We start from the raw sequence: 21,637 nt of genomic DNA on the forward strand, positions 1-21,637 counted from the left end.
GCTGTGTACACTTCCCTGAGCTCTTTGAAGGAAGGGTGGTATTGAAATTTTTTTTTACTATCATTGTTAAAAGCATATACATAGTAGCCTGTTAAAAGTACAGATCTGTAACATTTCCCGGATGCAATCACATGCTATGGTAGCATCAAGTCAAATGTATTAAAAATAATATATTGAAATGAATATATGAACCCACCTGAAACTGGCTCGTAACCCACCTAGTGGGTCCTGATCCACAGTTTAAGAAACACTGGCTTAGATTAACATATTTTACAAGTGCATCACTGGAAATATTTTTCAAACTCTTAACTGCAAAAGAGACAAAGTGGAATATTTTTTTTTTCTGGTCTTCCTCTTTTCCTTGCCCTTCACATTACTTTCCGTATCCTCAAGAACTAACAAAGAAGGTTTGGGAATATTTGTCAAGGTTGTAAACACTGGCCTTTTGAAGAGATTTCCTTTGTTGCCAGGTTGCAGCTGAATAATAGAGCAAAATAATGGACTAATTTGTTCAGTGTTCCGTTTCCTATGATGTTGTTATGTATCTGGATGTTTATCTTCCAAAGGGTTCTCATGCCAAAGAGCATCCTCAAGTGAATTCATAACTTACCTTTATAGTGGCATTTTCGTTTATTATTACTAGCTAAGGGCCTGTCAATACGATGGGCTGTATTTTATTCTCTCATAAAATCTTCTCCTTACCCTCTAAGGGTTTCATTCTTGCCATCCTGTGCCCTTTCTAACAGATCTGCATTTCTTCACGCACAATTGGTCGATGTGCTAAAGTGTCACTGTGGGGCCTGAAGGCTCTAGGGCAGTGCTTCCCAAACTCCTACGAGGGAGTTCAGAGTACTGTTATGTGAGTGTAGGAGAGGGGGGAAGGCAGCAATGTGGTCCCCAGGATTGTGCTGTTGCCAGGGGTGGGAGAGGGTTTTTTTTTTACATACCTGCAGTCAGTGCTGCAGGTCTAGGGGGTGCAAGAAGCCCTCCGCAGGGCTTCCTGTGCCTACAAAACTGTAAAAAAAGAAAAAGAGCATGTCAGGTCAGCAGGGGAGGATAGCCCTTGCTTTCCCGATAGTAGAATGGCTTGGGAGTTTAGGGAGATAGCAAAAGAAGCAGGCAATCCCAAACAGAGCCAAAGAAGCAGACACAGGCTTGTTTGTTGCAGAAGCATGTATTGGTAAAAGGAGCAGGCAGAAGAGTAGTCAGTCATACAGTCCAGAAGTCAGGGATACAGCAGGTCACAGTCAAGAGAAGGCAGTCCAAATCAGTACACAAACCAGCAGCATGGCACCCAGAAACTCCACCACAACAACCCACACCTTGGTGTTTGTGCTTGCCCCATATATACCGGGGCCAGCCAATCAGAGTAGGGCGACCTCATAGTCACAAGACAGTCTTGTGACCCACTCTGATTGGCTGTCCAGTGTGCATAGCCACTCCACTGCACACATCTTCCCAGAGTCACATGACTCCCACCTGCAACAGGTGCAGCTGATTGCATCAGCAATGCTGCCTTGCTGATTGCTTCACACCAGGCCCAGATATCAGGACCTCCTGCCACATCCTGGCTATTAACATTCTCAAGCCTGGGATGCCAAAAACCTAACAGAGCACTTCCTGTTTCATCACAAAAACTGGACGTGCCCATTTTTTCTTCTTTTTTTTAGACATTTGCAGGCAAGAGGAGCCCTGCAGAGGCCTCCCCCAGTCCCTTAGGCTCCCCTGGACTGCAGCACTGGCTGAAAATAAGTGGAAAATCCCCCTCCCAGCCCCATCAGCAGCGCAATCCTGATCACATTGCTACCTTCTCCCCTCCCTTTAAAGGGGCAGGGACAATTGCTTCCCTGGCTGATGGGTCGTGATCCACCGGTTTGGGAGCCACTGCTCTAGGGCCAGCCAGTTGATTACTAAGTGGAATTTCGGCAACACCAGAAGTAGTTTTTCAGTAACCATGTACAACTTCTGTTAGATAATCACAGCCACACTGTCTGAACACTATAAGCTTTGGAATTGTTTTCAAAACAATTTTATTACATTTCTACCCTGTCTTTTATTCGAAGATCTTAATACGTAGCTCAGGGGTGTCAATCTCATTTCATACAGATGGCCAAAGTTAGCATTCATGGTATCTGCTAAGGGCCAGAAATGACGTCGTTAAGACAAAGTGATGTCATTAAGCAGATGATGGCCAGAAATAAGCACTTTGATCTCACATAGAAATTCACTAGCTGCAAATGACAGAAGAGAAAATGTGCAAAACTTGTTTATATTTTCAAGATATGAGAGGGCACAATTATCATGCTGGAAGAGCCCATTTATAATGGGGGGCCAGATAAACTGCTTCCAGGGACTGCATTTGGCCCACAGGCCTTATATTTGACACTCCTGGTCTAGCTAGACATGATATTGACCATACTGTTTCACCTTGCATATTTATTTGTCTGTTTGTTGCATTGTATAAATGAGCAGAGGGCTCCTGATTCAATGGGAACTAGGCTAGAGTCTTTAATACCTTTTAAGGCAGGTGGGTGGGATACTGTACCACAAAAGATCTGTGCTGGATCTATCCCTTATATGTAGAGTGAGATTATTTCATTGGCTTTTACATGAGATTACTTGGTTGATGCCCTTTCATATTAGGACTTTCCTTCCATCTTCCTTCTTCAGGGCAAACTTTCCCTCCCGTGTAGCCCAACAGCTTGGAGGAGAGACAAGGAAAATAAAAATGATGTTAATCAGAACCTCTTTGTTTTTGTTGTTCACTCTCCAAAAGCTTTCTATCATTTCTTTTCAGCCTAGAAAAGAGACACCTGAGGGGGGACATGATTGAGACATACAAAATTATGCATGGGAAGGATAAAGTGGATAGAGAGATGCTCTTTACACTCTCACATAACACCAGAACCAGGGGACATCCACTAAAATTGAGTGTTGGGAGAGTTAGGACAGACAAAAGAAAATATTTTACTCAGCATGTGGTCGGTATGTGGAACTCCTTGCCACAGGATGTGGTGATGGCATCTGGCCTGGATGCCTTTAAAAGGGGATTGGACAAGTTTCTGGAGGAAAAATCCATTATGGGTTACAAGCCATAATGGGTATGTGCAACCTCCTGATTTTAGAAATGAGTTATATCAGAATGCCAGATGCAAGGGAGGGCACCAGGATGAAGTCTCTTGTTATCTGGTGTGCTCCCTGGGGCATTTGGTGGGCCGCTGTGAGATACAGGAAGCTGGACTAGATGGGCCTATGGCCTGATCCAGTGGGGCTGTTCTTCTTATTACTTTTGATTCTGTGAAAGCAAGCATCTGGCATCCTCGGCATTATAACAACTTTTCATGGAAGCAGAAAATGGAAAATATGCATTGAGCAACATTTGAAACTGTATTTGAAAGAAGTTAGAATAGACCCAAAACCCAATAAAATATAGCTAGTGATATCACACTCTTTGAGAAAGTTGTCAAATGTTTGCTGTTGTTTCCTTTTAACATAGATGGGGGTGCAGAAAACAGAGATAGCGCAGTTTTTAAATCCAGACGTACATTTGAGAAACACACTCCTGGGTTCACATTATGCCTCACAGAGGCCTCATGGAACAAGCTGAATTGAACACAACTATAAATGCAAATAACTGTGAATTCTGCTTCCTGGTGAGCCAGATGACAAGCTATAAAACTGTTTTCAGAGTTATAGATGAACAGAGGCTTCTGCAAACTCTTGACCTCATACTTGAGAATGTCAGGCGGCAGAGTCAACAAGAGTCAACTCTGTTTCTGAGGAGAAAAACCAAAGGCAATAAATAGCTAGAAAGAGGACTTACGTGTGACTGCTCAGTACTATCCCCACCAGAAACAACCAGAATTCCACACACCGGAAAGAAAGCGCAGTCAACTAGCATATTTTCTAAGCATACTGTGGGATAGAAGCAACTTGCAAAAACCAGGTAACTCCTGAAGGTTTCTGAAAGACCAAAACACAACACAGTAAAGCCTCTACTCCTAAATCCATATTTGTGATCTTTGTTACATCTCAACTTCATAAAGCATCATTTAAAGGAATGGATGCAATTCAGCATTTCAAATTGGAAAACCAAATGCAGTATCCAAAAATTGGAGATTTACGGACTTGGCTAGTAGTCTCATGACTTCTAGAAGAGCAATAGCATTATGAAAATATTACATAATGCTACATAAACACAAACCCTCAATGCTGATCATTCCATTTCAATGATGGGTTGAAGAGCATTTCATGGGCTTGCCCAAAGCTAACTATAATATATGCAATAAGAACATTTCCACATGATGCTTTGGGGCTTCTGAGGCATCTAGAGGCAGGGCTGGCCTTCTGAAGGTAAATCAACCTGATGCCCTTGCAGGGAGTAGTAGGTTCAAAGGGGAGGTGAGATGGAGAAGGAGGCCCCATACCCCATATTTTCTTGCCAACTCCTCTATCACACTGCAGAGAAGATCCAGTTTGCACAACAGTTTGACCCAAAGCGAGCAGGACGGGGATCTGGGCAGCAGCACCTCCCTTCTTGCTCTCAGAAGAAGGTGGGTAAACACCTGGTCAAGACAACCTCTTCATCTCCCCACCCTCTGGCTGCTCAATACCTGGAGGCCTCCTCCACCAGATCCTATCCTCCATGTCGGACTGAAAAGCCCAACATGGAACTTCTCCAGTCTGCACCGGCAAAACAGCTAGTGCAGTCTGGAATAGCTCCATTGCAGGGCTTGTGCCCTTACTCAGGGGAAGGGGTTGAAAGTTCCCTTCCAACGAGGAGACCTCTGGCAGCCTCTGCAGGGCTATTGGATGCAGCAATAGCTGTTTTGGCACTGCTGCACCAGGCAGCTCCGGGGCGGTTAGGTTTGGGCTACCCATTACCCAATGAAAAGGGAGAATTCAAATACAATAGTGATCCTAATAAAGCTGTCAGATGCAACTTATTTTGAAAGCTTTTCCTTGTGTTAATGGTTTACTCCTTTTTCTGTACAACTCCCAATATCAAATCAACTTCCTCTGTTCCAAACTTGACATCTCTACCGAACTGTTCCCTGAAGCACAACAGTCTCTCTTATTTTCTTCTCTTATTAGGGCAACTATATTCATTAACCCGGTCTCGAGAAGATCAGAAATGTCTGCAAGGCATTGTGATCAGACTGCAACTTTGCATGAGAGCTGAAAAGTATGTGGTAGGAAAAGTGTATCTTGGTTATCACATTTTGAATTTAAATATAGCTTTCCTTATCTCAAAATAATACCACATCCAAGATGAAAATGGCCTTTCATGGGTCTTACATCTAGCAGGGAGACACAGCAAGGGAGGTGATTCCTGCTTGTGTTACTAACCAGTCAAAAGGAGAGAGAGACTCAAGTGATCGTGAGAAATAATTTATTGCTCTTGGCCATTGTAGACATAGAGCTTAGTGGACAGGTTGTGCTCTAAATGTACCTGTCAGAGCTCTAAGTGGTAACAACTCCATACTATTAATGAGGGCTTGGGGAGCTCAGAAGTGCTCATAACCTTGACCAGATATTGAATGGTAAGTGATGCTGCAATTTGACAAACGTGTTTTTGAAGTGCAGTGTAAGCTCGACTGCCACTCCTGGTTGTCATCCAGACTACCATTATCAGGAATATCTTTAGCCTGCTTTTAAAATAGGCAGGCTCAAAAGATTGATAAATTACATTCACAGCTTTCATTCTTTCCTGGTAGAAAACATCAAAGTTGCAAGGAGACGCCGTGCTTCAATCCACTGTAGCTCAAAGAGATTCCCAAGGCTCAGCCTATTTGGAAAATGAAAGCTTCTGTCTATTGCATCTGTTGAAGAAACCCGTTATTAATGTAGTTTTCTCACTTTCTCATCCTCTTGTAGTAGGACGTTCAGAGCTAAAGAAGTTTTACCAGTTAACTGGGCTGGGTTGTGCTGGAATGACATTTGTGTAATGAAATTTCCAAGCATGTTCAACATAACTGGGGCAAAGTATAAAGCAACCAAAATATGAAGAACCAACGTGTTATGTAGTAATATATAACAAATGACATTGGTAATATATAGGCATGTGTACACATGATTTATATTCAGAGCTGTAGTGAAAACAGTTCCAATTTACCTATCATCTATGTCGTAGTTTCTCATTTTGCCACACAGTCCCACTCTTTTCATCTAAATGTAACTTATACCTTAGGTGTAGGGTTTCTGTTTCTGTATGAACTTCTTTCACTAGTTTTTTTTTCTAATTTAAGAAATAATTGTGTTGGGAAACTTACAATTTACTGTGCACTTGGAAGTATCAGATGGAGTTTCTCTTCCCTTCGCTGAACACCAAACACTGAAATGATTGAATTGGTGTGCCTGCAACATGTATAATTCCTGTGCTTCAGATTTCTCTGGAGAAATCAGCTCTAAGTTCTGCTGATCCAGAACAATGGAATGGAAATTCCAGATCTGCTCTGAAATTCATCAGCTCCATGCTTGTATATGAGCATTTTGGGTATCATGTTGCATCATGGGTTTTGCAGGTTTCACAATGGAAAGAACTGAATTATTGATGGTCTAACCCAGGAGAATGGTGGGATTCTTGATGTCCCTTGGGGAGGCGATAGGTCTTGTGGCCTTGCCAATGTCTTGGTTTCAGTGTAGAATGGGGATATTAGCAAGATATCAATATGGCCACTCCTCGATGCTCTTGCCCTAATTGTTAGATTAGTCAGGTTAGATCCTTGATAAAGACGAGCTGAGGGCAATGAAACAAATGGGTCAATGGCAAGAAAGCAGATGGCAGAAAACAAATGCTGGATTTCACTGCCTACTCTGTGCCAGGGATGTTGGGGATAAAAGATGATTTTTCCACCTCCATTGCATCTGTACAGTATTGTCCAGCAGAAGGCACTTCTGCACCACCAGGTGAGTTGGGAGGCTGGCGCAGGGGACTTATGCCAACCTCCAGAGGCTGAATGTGGCCCCAGCAGCACCAGCGGAGAGTAGGTATGTGTCAGTGGTGGGCCTTCGGCACATGGGTCTGGGGAGGGTGGGGGAGGCTTTGCAAGGGCGATCCTGGGAGGGGGAGGGCAAGCAGCGGGCAGGCCTGTGGGCAGGCAAGGCCCAGGTAGGGGGTGGAGCCAGGATCTGGCACTTAGGCCTGACCTAATGCTGGGCTTCTTGGATCTGCGCCACCTCTTTAGGTGGTTTAATCAATCATCTAAGAGAACATGTGGTGGTTTGCTGTTTAGCAAAATGCTAAACATTTTGTCAATAAAATTATATCTCTGGGGCTAATAACCCTTGGGCTAATGGATGGTCCTGTTGGCTCAAATGAATAACACAGAAAAAAGCTAGATATTATTTATCTAATTCCAGATGAGCTCTTTGTTGTCTTTTATGTTATATGAGTGGTAAATTTCATATTCAGTCAGTATGACCATGTATGAGTTGTCTTTCCTGTTTAGTCCATTAGCAGTGCATTCACTTAATTCAGTGGTTATTTAGGGGAAGATGCCTTCCCTAACGGGTCACATGTATACTCACCAACACATACAGTGAGAAGGGTTCCTTGTGTGATTTGGAAGAAGTTGATAACAGTTGCTACTGAGCACTTTCTCCCTCTCAGTCTGATCACCGAAAATGAAAATAGTGAAATAGGCAGTGGATCCCAGAAGAAAAGACAACAATGTATATAGATTCAGGAAGAGAGTGTGCTGAGTTCTCTTTTAGTCTATGGTTGCTAAAAATCCTTTGTAATTCACTGCATAGCAATACAGCTGTGTCAACAGGACATGCACTGTACCCTGCAAGGGAGTTCCAGGCCCCAAAGGTCTCCTTGGGGTAAACTCTCGCTGGTGCACCAGGTCTACTTGTACCTACACCAGCTATTTCACTGGCGCAAGTCTGCATGGTCCTGGGTCAGGGGATTGAGGTCAGGAAGGGGGCTAGGATATTGGTGCAGCTGCTCCCATCAATTCTCCCTTCCTGGCCTCGATCCACCCCACTCAATTTCCTCCCCATTCTTCTCCCTTTCCATCCCCTCCCTGCCTTACTTCCACCCCCTGCACTGATGTCCTGACACCAGCAGGCATCCTTTGGCTGCCGTCACACAGACCTGGCTGCATGTTGCTTGCAGCAGCAGCCAAGCTGCACTGATCGGTGTGTTGCATTGTGAGACAGCTGTAAAGGGCCTTACACAGCAGGAATGCTCATTTTGGTGACGTACGACCCTAATCAGATTGGGTTGCGAAGGCTGTGTAGATATCCAACTACTTGTGTTGATGTGTTTCATTAGATTGTGCGTGGTTATTATATCTTAGAAGGGCTTTAAAAAAAAATAAAATGCTTTTTAATTGTTATGCATTTTGACTTGGGATAGGCTAGCTGCAAAAATACTAGAAAATATACAGTGGTACCTCGCATAACGAATGCCCCGCGCAGCGAAAAACCCGCATAATGAAAGCAGTTCGCGAAGTTTGGTAACTCGCATAACGAATTTTTGTGACTTATGCTTCGCATAACGAATTTTTTTTTTATTGTCCTGGTTTGTTTTAAATCGCACAACCGTTAATACCCAGGATGCATTGTGCCTGGAGGTTTAAAAAGCCTCCCCAATGCAGCCTGGGCTCACTTCTCCACCTGCAGTTCCAGGGTTGACTTCCAGGAGCAACTGTGGCCTGTGCTGTGGGTGAACCCTGTCTTTGGTCAACTGTTCTGAGCAGTTCTGAGCAGTTCACCAACTCCTTGGGAAACCAACTACCAGCAGTTAAGGTAAGTTTCTTTGAACTTTTCATAACTTTTGGGAAGTGGTGGCCAGTGTTTAAGGTATGTTTGGGGGGCCAGCTGGCCAGTTGGCCAGTTTTGGCCTGCTGTTTTGGGGAGGTTAGGGGAATTTTTCCAGCAGTTTGGGGAATCTGTGGAACTCATTTGCAACCGTTTTTCCAGACCAGGATTTAAGGAGCTTCTTCACAGGGACATCTCAAGCAGTGGAAAGGTAGGGAGCGTAGCTTCACCATGTGCATTTGTTCTCCTGTGTTGGGGGTGGGTGGGTGTTATGCCACTTTTTGGTCCCAGGCAGGTTTGGCCAGGTACGGAGCGTAGCTTCACCATGTGCATTTGTTCTCCTGTGTTGGGGGGTGGGGGTGGGTGTTATGCCACTTTTTGGTCCCAGGCAGGTTTGGCCAGGGGTAGGAAGGTGTGCGTGAAGCGGATGTGAAGCACTACCTTTTGTTTTTGCGAACGTAGCAACTGCTGACATGGGTCCCAAGAAGGCTGCTCCTGCAGAGGCCGGGAAGAGGACAAAGATGACGCTAGAAATGAAGAAGGAGATCATCCAGAAGCACGACGGAGGCATGCGAGTGACAGACCTCGCCAGGGAGTATGGGAGGAATCCATCCACCATCGGGACCATCCTGAAGATGAGGGAGAAGATCCTTGCAACAGATGCAGCCAAGGGAGTCACCAGGATCATGAAGAACCGGCCAGCTGTTCTGGAGGAGGTGGAGAAGTTGCTGCTCATCTGGATGGAAGAGAAGCAGCGTGCAGGGGACACCGTGACTGAGGCTGTCATTTGTGAGAAGGCCAAGGCCTTGCACGCAGACCTCGTACAGCAAGAGCCAGGAACCTCAGCCGAGGCAGAAGTCTTCAAGGCAAGCAGAGGCTGGTTTGAAAGATTCAAAACCAGATCTGGAATCCACAGCGTGGTCAGGCATGGAGAGGCTGCCAGTTCCGATGTTCCTGTGGCTGAGGACTTTGCCTCGGAGTTCCTGGAGGTCATGACTACACAGGGCTACCTTCCACAGCAGGTCTTCAACTGCAATGAGACCGGGCTGTTTTGGAAGAGGATGCCCAAAAGGACCTTCCTCACTCAAGAGGAGACCAAGCTGCCTGGCCACAAGCCCATGAAGGACCGTCTGACCCTCCTCTTCTGTGCCAATGCCAGCAGGGACCTGAAGATAAAGCCCCTGCTGGTGTACCACTCCGAGAACCCACGGGCCTTCAGGAAGCACAAGGTCAACAAAGATCGGCTGAGCGTGTTGTGGCGATCCAACGCTAAGGCTTGGGTCACACGCGTCCTGTTTGTGGAGTGGGTCAATCTGGCTTTTGGCCCTGCTGTCAAGCAGTACCTGCTAGACAACGACCTGCCGCTGAAGGCCGTGCTTCTGATGGACAATGCTCCTGCTCATCCTCCAGGCCTTGAGGAAGACTTGTTAGAGGACTTCTGCTTCATAAACATCATGTTCCTGCCGCCTAACACCACCCCACTACTCCAGCCAATGAATCAGCAGGTCATCTCCAATTTCAAAAAACTCTACACCAAGGAGCTTTTCAGGCACTGCTTCGAGGTGACCGATTGCACCAACCTCACCCTGCGTGAATTCTGGAGAGACCACTTCGACATTGTCAGCTGCGTGAAGATGATCACCATGGCCTGGGACAGGATCAGCCAGAGAAATCTGAATTCTGCTTGGCACAACCTGTGGCCAGAGTGTGTGGCAACAAGTGACTCTAATGCTTCTGCGCCTGCACCAGAGTCAACAGCGCTGGAGGACATTGTTTCCTTGGGGAGGACCATGGGCCTCGAGGTCACAGAGGAGGACGTCTGCGAGCTGGTGGAGGACCACGACCGGGAGCTGTTCACCCAGGAGCTGGTCGAACTGCAGGCAGAGGCTACACAGGAGCAGGCCTCTTTGGAAGAGGAAGAATCGTCAAGTGAGGAACAGCTGTCCTCCACGGAACTGAAGGACATCTGCCAACAGTGGCAAAACGTGCGGACTTATGCACAGCGGCACCACCCAGACAAGGCTCTGGCACATGACCTTGCGAACATGTTTGATAGAAGGATCATGTCCTCTTTCAGAGGGGTGCTGAAAAGGCGGCTGAAGCAACAGACCATGGAGAGGTTCTTCATGAAGAAGCAAAGAGTGGAAGAGGAACCTGCTGCTTCTACCAGTGGTGCCCAGTTGCCTTCTTCCTCCTCCTCATCCTCCTAGAAGCCTTGAAGTCAAGCCTTGAAGCCTTCTCCCAATTGCCCAAGTTGTTAAGTTAAGTTAGAGCAGTGATGCTGAGACTTGGGGGACAGAGGGGTCTGTCTCCAGGTTGTCTTTGGCTAACTGTAAACTGCTTCTGTCCTAGCTAGACAGCCTGAGACCGTTCCTGCATGCGCCTTCTCCATGTTTGCCAGTGTCCCTGCCTACTCTACTGCGCCTTCCCAGTTGACCAGCGTTCGTGCCATCCCCAGAGAGACCCTCCGCAGCTCTGGGAACGTAAAAGACTGCTGCTGTGACGTGGAGACAGTTCTGTCTGCCTCCAGTTTCCTGACTTAAAAGACTGGTCCTGTAGGTTGAGACACTTCAGCCTCACTTGGTCACCTTAAAATGTTTGTGCACAAGTGTCCCCTAGAACCTTAGAGAGTGGTGATTTTAAAAAGTTTCTGTATTGGTTTCTGTATGATGTCCCTGTTTACATGCCTTAAAAATGTACTTTCTGAAGAGTTTTGCATAGTCCAAGGACTGCTTGTGACTGTTTCTGTTCAGTTTCAGTGTTGAGCCTCAAGTCAGATGGTCCTGCCTCATGTTTGCTGATTTTTAAATGTTTTTCTGTCATGTTTAAAAAGTTGAAGTTTTGTGCTTGAAATTTTTGAAATCCTCTGTACAGTATGTATGCCTTTAAAGAGCACTTAGTAAACACTTTGTAAACCAAATTTGACTTTGTTCTGACTTTTCTTGCCCATAGGAACGCATTAATTAAATTTCAATGCATTCCTATGGGAAAACGCGATTCGCAAAACGAAAAATTCGCATAACGAAAGGACTCGCGGAACGAATTAATTTCGTTATGCGAGGCACCACTGTAATAATACATTCAAAGGATTGATTAAAAGTAAGGCTCACTTCTATTAATTTCAGCAGTGCTGCAGTAATAGCGAGTTCAAGACTGTTTCTGCACTTAACTGTTGACATCATAAGCCAACTTGGTTTGTCTCGCTCACAAATCTGTCATTCAACAGTCCTGGCTGCTGTCAGAAAAATAACACTTTCATACTTCAAGTTTGATATTAAGGGTGCAATCCTGAGGAGGGGATGGGCCGGCACAAGTCCACCGGGAGAGGAATTGGGCTGGCACAAAAGGTGAATCTGTGCCAGCCTAGCTCGGCCAGTGTGGAGGGGCCAGTGTGGAGGGGGTGTGGGGAGGGTGGGAAGGGCAGGGAGGAGGCATTGCTGGGCAGGAGGAAGGTGGGCAGTGGGCAGGCCCATGGGTGGGTAGCAGGTGGGGGTGGGGCCAGGATCCAACATTTATTCCAGATCTTATCCCGCTTCCCAGGCAACCCGGGGCAGCTCTGGGCTGTTCAGATCTGTGCCATGCCTTCAGGTGGTGCAAATCCGAGTAGCCCCATTAGGGCAGCTGTGGCTTTACCCAGCGTAAGGGGAAGTGATTCCCCTTGCCCTGGGCTGAGCCGTTTTTGGCCCCAAACTTGCATTAGATACGGGGCAGATCACCTGCCTCCCTGTTCCAGTGCAAGTTAGGATTGGGCTGTAAGTATTTTATTTTCAGGGACCATCCTTCAGCCATAGGAGGAAATCGTATGTCTCCTAGGAATGTGCAGAACATCTCTGAGAAAACGGCAGTGCCTCTAACAACTGAGGTTGCCTGACAACAACTCCACCAGAGCAGCCCAAAATCCTTTTTGTGGCAGGAACTCATGATTGGGGGGAAAAGACAAAAAGAACTAGGAAGGAAGAAGTGCTCCTGCCCTTACTTACCATCGGCTGCTATCTTATCTACTCACGTCTTCTTCCACAGTTGCTGCTGAAGTGCCAGCATAAAATTGGGCTGCCCATCTCTTGAGAATGAAGGGCCCAATCTTGTTCAATTTTCCAGTGCTACTGCAGTTGTGCCAGTGGGGTGTGTGCTGCATCCTGTGGTGGAGAGGCAGTCCCTGGGGCCTTCTCAAGGTATGGGAACACGTGTTCCCTTACCACGGGGATGCATTGTGGCTACACCAGAGCTGGAAAGTTCGATAGGATTGGGCCCTCAGTCATTTACCCAAACCCCAACCATGACGCCAGCATCTCGTACATGCACACAAAAATAGCCTCTTTTGTCTCATCCCCCTTACTTGCCTGAAGAATTTTCATTCCGCATTCAGGTTGCAATGATCCAGAGCTGCATCCTGTAAGATGTAATGTAAGGGAAATGATGACTTATTGTTGGAACAAACGAAACAGAATCATTGTGTCGACTGGCAATATTCAGCTAATATTTTCTGAGCCTGCAAAACACCTTATTAAATTTCCACTATGTTAACTGATGGGAATTCAAATTCGAGTAAGTGCATAACTATGAATATTATGTCAGCCATCAGAAAGATCTCACTTCTCAGATGAAAACTAATAATACGGGTGGCAAATTCTGAAATTATTCCTAATGAATGATTCAGGCATTTCTCTGAGACTAACCATTGAAATGGCATCATAAAAACTTTGACTCCCTGAAATACCATGCAGGCAGATATAAATCTGCTTATACCTGTAGTTTTTAATGAATGTTTGGTTGATTCAAACATTCATTATGGGTTGATGCAACTTGTGTAGGTTCCAAGGTGAGAAGGAAGACCGGAGTTGAAAAGGTTGACATCAGGCTGTGGACAAATACTGTAAGTCTACAGAGAAAAACATCATTTATCCTGATCTTTCTAATCTGCATTTTGCTGTATCACAACAGTGACTTTGTCTTCCACTGTTATTTACCCATACGCCTTACATCAGGGATGTCAAACTCGTTTCATACAGAGGGCCGAAGTTAGTATTCATGGTGCCTGCTAAGGCTGGAAGTGACATCATTAAGCAGAAGGTGAAGTCATTAAACAAATAATGGCCAGAAATAAACACTTTATTCTCACATAGAAACCATTAGCTGAAAATGTGCCAACCTCATTCATATTTTCAAGATAGTAGAGAGCCCAATTATTCACTAGGAGAGGCCAATTATAATGGGGGCCAGATAAATTGCTACCGGTGGCCACATTCGGCCCGCGGGCCTTATGTTTGACACCCCTGGCTTACAGAATATGTTTCAAACACACCACTGTTCTATTTGTATCCTAGCTATGGTAGATGGCTCTTTCCACAAGTAATAGCCACTGAGCAATGATGCTGATGAAGCAATGATGCTGATGCTAACTCTTTGCCTATTCTAGGCCAGTTCCATTCCACCTGGCTCAGTTCTGTCCCTGAGACCAAACCACAACACTGCAACATTGGGCCTTGATGGGCAATACTATGTACAGCAATGTGACACAAGAGCCCCGTAATTAAATAACCTATGGTGGGTTATGTCAAGGTGTAGAGCCTGAATTTGCAAGAGAAGGGTGCAGATTCTTAGAGAAGGGTGTCCTGCAGTGCTTCAACCTTCTGATCAATGGCCCTTAATTAGCATGATCTTGAATAGAAGAAGCAGCCACGCCTCACCCCTTCCAAGGAGATGCCCTGTCTGCTCTTCTAGAAAATCTGCTAAGAAACCAAGATGGAGTTAGGAGAGATGGTGCATGTTTTGAAATGAAGATCACTGACAACACAGCCCATGGAGCTGAGCAAAGGAGGGGAAAAAATTCCATGCCCCCACACATTGATGCTGCATATCTAGTTCATGTCCCTACCTCCTCATCTCTCCTTGGCTGGCAGTGGTACCCATTGTCACTGTGGTATTTATTCCTACATGTTGCCGGGAGGGGGTGATATTGCATATACACTAGTGGGGACTATCTTAGTACAATTTTTGTGTCCTCATATTTGGGAGGGGGAGAGCAACTGTCCCTCTTTGCGTAAGTATGGTGCCTTTTTCAGTAGCTGTTGCTAGAGTCTCTTCTGTATTTTGTTTTTAGATTGTGAGCCCTTTGGGGTCAGAGAACCATTTATTAATTTTTTTTTTACTATGTAAACCACTTTGTGAACTACTCCTGTTGAAAAGCAGTATATAAATCTTCTTCTTCATTATCATCATCATTGTTGTCATCATTCTTATCCCCTGGGGGCTGGGGATAAGAATAGGCCCTCAGTTTGGCTGTACTTGTCGTAAGAGGCAACTAAACAGCCACTGGGTTGATGGGACTCGTCAGCCTGGGAAGGCAGCTCATCTGAGAGAAGGAAAACTCTGATCCCAAATCTCCACTGCCTTGTGGCTACATCCAGTTATGGAAAAGGCTTCAGGAGTCAACCTCGAGGCAAAATCCGGAGCCGGAGTCCCTGAGGCAGTTCATGGCTGAACACAGTCACGTTCTGGCAACTCCTGCGACGCCGCTGGAACCAACCGTATTGGCCTCTGCCTTTCCATTGGACCATTTCAGCAACGTGGAGAGGGGGGATTTGCTGCATGGGTAACAGCCTATCCTCCATACCTACTTTACCCAGGCTTCACGCACTGGAGAGGACACTCTGTTCCAGAACCACCATTCAGAGCGTGACACCAGAGTCTTCCAAGACTGAAGGATGCCAACTCAATGTTGTCATCACATTGTTACCAGGGAATGGCTGGCAGGGATCAAAGTATCAAAGCACTAATAAAACATCAGAAAATGCAGACAATAATTCTTACAGTCGTTTTCAACCATTTACTTAACAAGAAACACCTCAATACTTCAGACTGTTCTATTAATTATAGAATCTATAATTAATTTTGAGAGAATAAAACTATTGAACTGTTGGCCACATCTTTTTGCTGAAATTCCTATCAGCATCTGTCAGAATTAAGTAGTGATTCTGCACACTCCTCCTCCCATGAGAGTTCATCAAAATTATGTCTCTACAAATGTTGGCTTCATAAAGACTCAAGGCCCAATCCTATCCAACTTTTCAGCAGTGGTGCAGCTGCACTGCACCCTTGAGGTAAGAGAACAAATGTTTCCGTACCTTGAGGAGGCCTTTGTGACTGCTCCACCACCACAGGATGCAGCATATGATCCATTGGCACAGCTGCACCGGCACTGGAAAATTGGATAGGATTGGGACCTCACTGATTTCAAAAGAAAGTTAAGCTCAGAAACAAATAAAAGTGAGATATCTCCCACTGATTCAATGGGGACATTGTTTAAACTTCTGCTGGATTCTTCTTCCTGTTGCTCTCTCTCTCTCTCTCTCTCTCTCTCTCTCTCTCTCTCTCTCTCTCTGGGGTGGGTGGCTCATTTGAAAACCAGACTGAAAACTTTGTTTGAACCTCAATCTGACCATATAGATATATAAGTTGAATCCTGTTCTCCATCCGAACATACAAAATGAAAGTTAACCGTCTTTCAGCATGGACGGGAAAAGCAAGGAGACGATATCATTTCAAAGATAGGCATTCTGAGACTGTTCCATTTTTTTCTGTTTTATTGCTCAGACACTAAAGGAGGAACAGATGAGATAAATGCATTAATTTTCCCGTTCTCTTCTCTTCTTCGTGTGGGCCTGTTTCTTGCTCTTGCCATTCAAGCATGGCTTATCTCGCCTTTTCCTCCTTACATCTTGTCTATTCCTCATGTATTTTTAGCCTGTCTCATTTTCTCAACAGTTCCAGGAGGCTTTCTAGGCAGGATATGTCTTCACTTATATTAACATTCAGTTAGGGCTCCACTGCTGCAATAATGAAAGGTTTGACAGATCCTTAACTACTGCAATCCCACCTGTCTCTCTTACATATGTTTCTTTATTGCTCAAGCATTTCTCTTTTAATCTCACTTCTCATTCTCACCTTTCTACTTTTCATTATTGCTCCTGCATTTCCTGATTGAGGCCCCAATAAGAAACGCTAGAAGCATTAAACAAGATATTGCAGAAAGGAATATCTTTCTTCGGAAGATATGGATGAAATGTGGTTGAAATAAATCCGATCCTTCTGGGTTTTATTCCCCGGGGGGCTTGTGTTCTTTGCACTTAAAAAATAATAATAATAAAAACGAGATTTGTTCAGGTTTGTCCAACATGGTGCCTGGACTATATTCGATATATCTTTTTTAGAAGCTGAACAAGCTTGACAGATAACAGAGCTGTTCTATTAATATAAACACCTGTGTAAGCGCAGCGATATTTAAACAATCCACTAATCACCATCTTTTTCACCATATTTTTATGAAGGGCAAAAAGTTTGGTTGGACACTATGGCAAGTGTTATACCATAGGATTAATCAGCAGGGCCCCATTTTATTGCTTTGGCTCAGAGTTATGGACACACTTCTTCAAATTGCTTTCTGAGACTATTTTGATTCTGGTGTGTTCTAGTAATAGAGGTGAAAGAAATCTTAAAGATGACTTTTCCTTTTTAAAAATGAGTGGCATCAGACTGTAAATTACCCTGCATTTGTTTTAAGATTACAATAATTTCTTGTTTGTAGAATACCCTCCTGGGAGGCTGGTTCACCCGTATTCTACTACACTAAGGGCCCAATCCTATCCAATTTTCCAGTGCCTGTGCAGCCATGCCAACGGGGCGCGCAATGCATCCTGTGGTGCAGAGGTAGTCCCAGAGGTCTCCTCAAGGTATGGGAATATTTGTTCCTTTACCTTGGGGCTACAGTAAGGCTGCACTGGAGCTGGAAAGTTGGATAGGATTGGGCCCTAAAGCTGCAATCCTAACCACACTTTCCTGAGAGTAAGCCCCATTGAACAAAATAGGACTTACTTCTGAGAAGACCTGGTTAGGATTGTGCCCTAATTTAGGCAGGACCATGAGGCCAATTGAAGCAAATCACCCCAGGCAGCAGATTGGCCAAGAGCTTACTTCCAGTCACCCATTGCTCCTCCTTCCCCTCACTCCCTGGACTGCAGAAAGGAAGAGGACAGACAGAGCAGAAGAGGAAGAGCAGAGGAGAGGTTGTGACATCACTGGGTAAAAGGGGAGCAGTGTCTGGTGCCTCTGGCACCAGCCTTGGGCAGTGCTTGGGCAGTGCTTCCAGGAAACCTCAGCAGGTTTTTGGAACGGTCCCGAACGCCACACAAGGCTCCATGCAGCTAGGTAAGTATCCCAGAGGAAGAGGGTAGTGTGATGAGGGGGTGACATTGCAGACCTGTGCCCCAGGGGCCAGGTCTGTAACTGTTGTTAGCTTGACCCAGTCATATCCAGAGCAAAGCACCAGCAGTGTCCCCAACAGTGTTGGGCAACTGATTATGGCTCCCCTCTGAACTACCTATGGAAAAGGAGCATGGATTTATCTTAAAACCACCACTGTCTTGCCATACTTGTTCTTTTATTAATGTTGTTGCCACTGCTGCTGCTGCTGCTGCTTAAACAATTAAGGGCCAAATCCTATCCAATTTTCCAGTGCCGGTGCAGCTGTGACAATTGGACATGCGCTGAATCCTGTGGTGGTGCGGGCAATCATGAAGGCCTCCTCCAAGTTAGGGAACATTTGTTCCCTTTCCTCAATGCTGCATTTCAGCTGCACCGGCACTCAAAAGTTGGATAGGATTGGGACCTAAGCCACCACTGTTTTTTTACAGATCTGGCCATAATATTTTCCAACCTGCTGCCTGTTTAGGACATGTACCCAGGACTGTAAATATGCTGTTTTGCTGTGGAAACAGGAAATAATGAACATTTGCAGCATCTGCAATGGAAACTTCTGCCCTTTCTGTTTATTGTATTCATACAATCTCGTCATTGACCACAAAGGAAGGCAAAAAATTAACCTGACTAAGCAGAACTTTGTGGAGATCGTGACAATCTGAGATTCGGCGATATAGTCATAAATGAAATTTATATTCTTCCATTAATATATTTCATTTCTTAACTGTGTACTCTCAGCCTGTGTCAATGACAATAATATACTATTTTTGCACAATAACAATACAGGTGCAGCCTATTTATCCACGGATTTTTTATCCGCGGATTTGTCTCAACACAAATGGGGTGGGGGAACTGAAAGTCACACACACTTTTGCCTCCTTTGCCCTGCACTGGCATTTCCAGGCAGCCCAAAACACTGCAAAAAGGCTCTGCCTCGCCCAGGCAGGGAAATAGCCCTGGAGCCCTGGAAGAGGTTCCCCTTGCAAAGGAACAGTAACATTCCTGGAGCCCCTGAGCCAGCCGAGGCTGAAGAGGAGAAGGGGGGACCAAAAACCTCTGTAGCCAGAACAGCAAGGTGGAGCGCTCTCTCTCTCTCTCTCTCTCACACACACACACACACACACACACACACGGGCAGGTGCAGTAGCAACAGAGGGGATTGCTTAATAAAAAACCTGGGAGTGTTTGCCAAGCCTTGGAGAGACAGGTGACATTGAACAGAGAGCCAGACTACAAGTCCCAGAATGCTCTGGGGCAGAGGAGTTTCCATGATGGCGGTGGCCAGGGAGGGCTGCAGGAGCGGCAGCAGCGGAGAGGAGGAGGGGGACCTGCAGTGCTGTCGGAAGGCTACCTGGGACACGGAGGACAAGGCTTCTCAAGCAAGCTCAGCATCCCACCTGTGAAGGGGGAAGGAGGGGGAGGCAGGGAGGGGAGGGGATTGACAACAGCTGCCTTAGTTTCCTTCCATTCGGAAGTGTCAGGCTGCAGTAGCACAACTAGTTTTTTGTTAATCACCCCGAGTCACGGAACGGAAATAACGCGAATAAATAGGCTGTACCTGTACCGTTCAAATTGAGAATAACCAAGTTGGAAGTTCTCTGACAGGTCAACTTCTTTGCTGAAGTAAACATAAATTTGTTTTTTTTTTTAAAAAAGCAAATACCTTACTTCAATGATCAAAACACGCTTGATAAAAAACACACTCTGCAACAATATTAGCTTCAAGATTAAAAAGAGTTTTGACAAACATTATTCATCAAGACCAAGCAGGGTTCTTACCAAGAAGACAAATTAGAAATCATATGAAAAAGATATTGAACTTTTAAGGATATTATGAAATGCACCCTGATAAGCAAATGGCAATGTTTTTTATAGATTTTCAAAAAGCATTTGATAATGTGAACTGGAATTTGATGTTTTTACAATTTGAAATGATGGATGTAGGAACTCTGTTTATTGCTATGATTAAAGCTATATATAAGAATCAAACTGCTAGAATTAGAATAAATGGAGAGCTTTCAGAGGAGATAAAAATTGAAAAAGGAACGAGACAGGGATGTCCACTTTCTCCATTATTATGTGAGTGATTATGGAAATACATTTGAATCAAGTGAGAAAGACAGAAGAGATTAAAGGATTAAAAATAAGAGGTGAAGAATTTAAAATCCAGGCATTTGCAGATGACCTTATGGCGATTATAGAAGAACCATTAGAATCTCCCAAAAATTTGTTAGATGTGTTGCGAGAATATACTGAAGTGACAGGACTGAAAATAAATGTCAATAAAACGAAAATCTTAACAAAGAATATGCAAATAAAGAAAATACAGGAATTGGTGAAATTAACAAATTTCAAAGAAGAAAAAAGAATTAAATATTTAGGGATTCAGTTAACGAAGAAAACAAGCACATTAGTGAAAGATAATTATTTGAAATTGATTGAAGAAATAAAAAGAGATTTAACAAAATGGAAAGAATTGCAACTTTCATTGATGGGGAGAGTTGCTGCAGTGAAAATGAATGTTTTGCCTAAAATAAACTTTCTTTTCCAAACAATCCCTGTAATTTTGAAGCAAGATGTATTTAAAGAAACTAATCAAATTATCTCAAAACTCATCTGGCAGGGAAAGAAACCAAGAATTAAAATGAAGGCCTTGCAAGATGTGAAACTAAGAGGAGGCATTGGGCTTCCTGATTGGTTTTTATATTATAAGGCCGCAGCGCTACTATGGATTAAAGAGTGGATTATATTAGAAGATCAAAGAATAGTTAAACTGGAGGGACATGATCTTGAATGGGGATGGCATGCATTTGTTTGGTATGGAAAAGCAAACGAATATAAGCGATTCAATAATCATATATTAAGGAAATCTTTATTATGGATCTGGGCTAAAATACAAAGACAGATGTATACCAAAATCCCCAATGGGTGGCGCCGCTAGAAGCATGTACCCGGCCAAATTTACTAGAGACAACAAAAATGCTTAGATATGAAAGTTTATTTAAGAAAGATGGGCAATTAAAGACAAAGGAAGAACTGTTAAGACAGTGTGGAAATGGATTGGTGGACTCGCTTGCAACTTGATTCAAAATTTGGGAAAGATAAACAAGAAGGATTCTATTCAGAACAGATGCCATTTGATAGAATACTCTTAGAAACTAAAGAAAAATATGTCAAAAGGATGTATATGTTCCTATTGGATTTTGAGATGCATAAAGAAACAATAAAAGAATGTATTATAAAATGGGTGCAAAATATAGGCCATAATATTACATTAGAACAGGGGTGCCCAAACCCCGGCCCTGGGGCCACATGCGGCCCTTGAGGCCTCTCAATGCGGCCTACAGGGAGCCCCCAGTCTCCAATGAGTCTCTGGCCCTCTGGAGATTTGTTGGAGCCCGCACTGGCCCGATGCAACTACTCTCAGCGTGAGGACGACTGTTTGACCTCTCGCGTGAGCTGTGGGATTAGGGCTTCCTCCACTGCTTGCTGTTTCAGGACTGTGATGCAGTAGCGGCAGCAAAGGAAAGGCCAGTCTTGCGTTGTGCAAAGCCTTTATAGGCCTTGAGCTATTTCAAGACCTTCATTCATTCATATAAGTTCATCGTTAATA

The sequence above is a fragment of the Tiliqua scincoides genome, chromosome 3 (assembly GCF_035046505.1).
Source record: "Tiliqua scincoides isolate rTilSci1 chromosome 3, rTilSci1.hap2, whole genome shotgun sequence".
NCBI lineage: Eukaryota > Metazoa > Chordata > Lepidosauria > Squamata > Scincidae > Tiliqua > Tiliqua scincoides.